The sequence below is a fragment of the Zea mays genome, chromosome 4, assembly GCF_902167145.1.
Source record: "Zea mays cultivar B73 chromosome 4, Zm-B73-REFERENCE-NAM-5.0, whole genome shotgun sequence".
NCBI lineage: Eukaryota > Viridiplantae > Streptophyta > Magnoliopsida > Poales > Poaceae > Zea > Zea mays.
Window position 1 is genome coordinate 123312359 of NC_050099.1, and position 3609 is coordinate 123315967.

General features: G+C 35.9%; 1 long non-coding RNA gene across 1 annotated transcript; it reads right to left on the minus strand.

Annotated features, from left to right (window-relative positions):
* Positions 1-2356: 2356 nt before the first annotated feature.
* LOC103653638 (uncharacterized) lies at positions 2357-3165 on the minus strand. The gene is made up of 3 exons (XR_002268766.1): positions 3056-3165; positions 2794-2967; positions 2357-2376 (listed from the first exon to the last, which is right to left on the minus strand). It is a non-coding gene; the product is annotated as an uncharacterized lncRNA (long non-coding RNA).
* Positions 3166-3609: the final 444 nt, after the last annotated feature.

Sequence of the window (3609 nt, forward strand, 5' to 3'; positions counted from 1 at the left end):
CTCTGAAAATGTACTTGAGAATGTTATACCAACTTGAAAGTACTCAATAAGTTTTTGATGGACACCATATGCATGATAAAATCCTTGACATCACTTGCATGAACTTATTTTAGGAGGGTTGCTCTCTTGAGTTGATGATCACTTAAGGTTGTGGATCACTTGAAGTCTTGTACCACTCGAAGGATATCAATTATATGATTGATCTTGACACCACTTAGTGAATACCATTTGGAGGAATAATATTGGCCTGGACATTTCTCTGTAGATATTGATGCCACTTGTAGGTTTTGATATTCATTTGTATTGGTATCTTCTTCATAAGTCATCCTCATGAGCAGCTCAATATGTAACTTAATCAAATAGATTTTCTTAAGCTTCCAAGTTCGGGTTGAACCCTCTTTAAGCTTCTTCACACGCATTAAGCGGTTATCTTATCGAGGTTGTTCTTGTAGCTTGTTGCAATCCAAAATAGATTAAGTACATGGGTTCACTTCGCTCATGAACAAACTCATATGCTACCACTAGTTTCAATCAACAAAAATAACCAATAGTGGTAGAACATGAATTTAAATCTTTCAATTAATATGCATGATACTATTAAGTATGTACTATATGCACTAACCACATACTAGTAGGGGATGATATGATCATGCACATCACAATGATACCTTTGCTATGTTGGAGTAGAGGATAGTCAAGATTCTTTCGATTTAGCTCTCCAATAGCAATGTGAAGTCCAATTAAATAGCTTGGTGAATACCAATTATCAATAAGAAATCCATTCTTCACTAGTATGAAGTTGAGAACCCATTTAAGACCAAGTGCACAAGTGAATGTTGTAGTTCACATGCATTTGTTCCTTCAATGCCACTTGTATGTGAGAGAATTATGAATTTGCATGAAATATAGGAATATCACTTGTAAGGATGATACCACTTGTTGAGATATTGGTCCAGAAAATTCCTTTGTTTATGCAAGACTGCTACTCACGGACGGTCCGCAGTCGGAGCTCGGACGGTCCGTGGCCTGATCTCTCGGACTGTCCATGGCCTAGGACTATACAGTCCGAGACCTAGAACTTGCACTCCATTGAGCAGACTGTTAATTTCTCAATAGTTGAATTTTAAAAATAGGATCATTGCTCTTTTATGAACTTTATGACTGCACCAAGCATTAGTATTCAACCATATATAAGTAATTTGCATGAATGTACATGATTTGAGTATAAGCGATCATGAATTGATGTCAAACCAAAAATACTTGGAAAATACTTAAAATCAATTCATGTTTGAAACATCAATCATATTTGCTTGATTTGCCTTTGAATGTGTTGCTTGCTCTCTTTCTCGATCAATCTTTTGATTGTTCCAATTAAGTACCACTTTGCCTCTAGCAATTCTTTTCTGACTTTTTGGTGAGGAGTAACCAATTTGAACACGCGGAATGTCTTTTCACATGGTGAGTATTTAATGTAGAAGAAATAAATCCAAATGTACAAGAGATAATACATCACATAGTTTTTTATTGTTCTTCTTTATACGTTTAATTGCATAGTCCATTTGAGTAACTCATTCTCATGTTGTGAAACTACATAGATCACTTAGGTAAAAACATTAGTTTCACAACTCTCACTACAGGAAACTGGTTAAAGAACGTGGGTGACAAACCGTCGAACTTAATGTAATAAGCCGTCGAACTTACCGTAAGAACGTGGGTTTACCGACAAATATAGCTGACGGCGATTTTTGGATGAACTTAGAGAAGTAAGTTCGACGGCCCCGTCGAACTTAACATTAAGAACGTGGGTACCGTCGAACTTAACATTAAGAACGTGGGTACCGTCGAACTTAACATTAAGAACATGCGTTTTTAAGTTCGATGGGGCCGTCGAATTTTTTCCCATAAGTTCGTGGGTACCCACGTTCTTACGGTTAAGTTCGACGGGGCCCCGTGGCCGTCGAACTTATGTGTCCTGCGTGGGTCTGCGAGGACTGCACATTAAGTTCGACGGTACTCAAGTTCTTAACATTAAGAACTTGGGTACCCACGTTCTTAACCCTTTTCCAGAAAAAATAAAAAATACAGAAATGAAAAATTAGACACACATAATATCACATGCAACACATAATATCACATACAATACAGATTTCAAACACATTGATATATGTTCATATCACAAATTCACACAAGTCCAAATATATAAGTTCACAGAATATCACATACAATACAGTTAGTCCTATAGCCTTTTGTTGTACTGTGTCCGCCAACCACTACCTCTCCTCTCGACATCGGATAATCAGACCCCCTTATTGATGCAAGATTCCGCTTATATGCAAAATCAAACAGCTTTTTTGTGAGGCCACCCTTCTCACCAACCTGGAAAGAGAATTCGAAACGTTAATTTTAACAATGAAAAATAGTTGATTGCTTACAAATGATCCCACATGATTAATGCCATTGAAAGTAGTTATATGTGTTATTAAAAATCATTGTGGAAATCTAATTCAAAGAAGCATGGTTATCTGTATAACAAGATATGTTACAATAGGGAGGTACTCAAAATATAAAACTTGCTCAAGTTATGTGCCACTTTTATCAACTGATCATAGTTGTATCACAAAGAGTTGAGCACAAGGGAATGACTATACAAAGCCTCAGTGGATTGGTGTCAATACTATATTATCCAAACAAAGCCTCAGTGGGTTATTATTACCATATACGTAGAATATTCTAATGGTAACAATGCTAATCAATGACATTGGTAGAAATATAAAATTCAGGAAATAAACTCACTTTCTTAAACACTGCATCTCTGATACGATCCAAAATTGCAGGAACTGAAATTATAAGAGTAGGATTCAGTACAGAAACATCTCCTTTTGTCCTCTTCTTAATCTTGTTCGATGTATCAGTCATAGTCAATGTTGAACCATATCCAATGGCAGTACCAGAAGCTAGCATGACAGTCTAGATTGACAACATGTCAACATCATATCATTAAAGATAGCGATAACTCTTGTAAAACTACATGTTTATGAGTTAAAATATACATCACCTCTCCTGCTAGTTCAAGGATCCTAACCAGTCCTCACTTGACACCATGAGTGCCATCAAAATTGCACAGATCAACCTGAGAACAAATCTTCACTGAATGTGTCTGCAAAATAACCCCAACATCATAAGATGAATGTACAATTTTGATGTCTTTAATTCCAAGAAATGTAAAATGTGTGAATGCTACATTAGCATAAAAGAAATGGCAGTCCAAAGAGTGTACCCTAATCTAAGGGTCCAACTGTTCCCAAACAAATAGATAGAAAAAATAAACCATAAAAAACAATACAATTCTCCTAAGGGTGAAGTTGTAAAACCAAAACATATCACCACAACCATAAATTATCACCTAAAATAAAAGTGAAATCGATTTATCTGCTATATTATAATAATTACATAAGTGTCATATTGTAAGATGTCATAAAACCCTACATACAATGTCTCCTAATTCAATAATACTAACATCGGCTGGACAGGTCTGCCCATCCACAAGAACTAAAGACACTGACTGTATTCACTATTTTATTTCATCAGTGACATGAGGAACAACCTAGA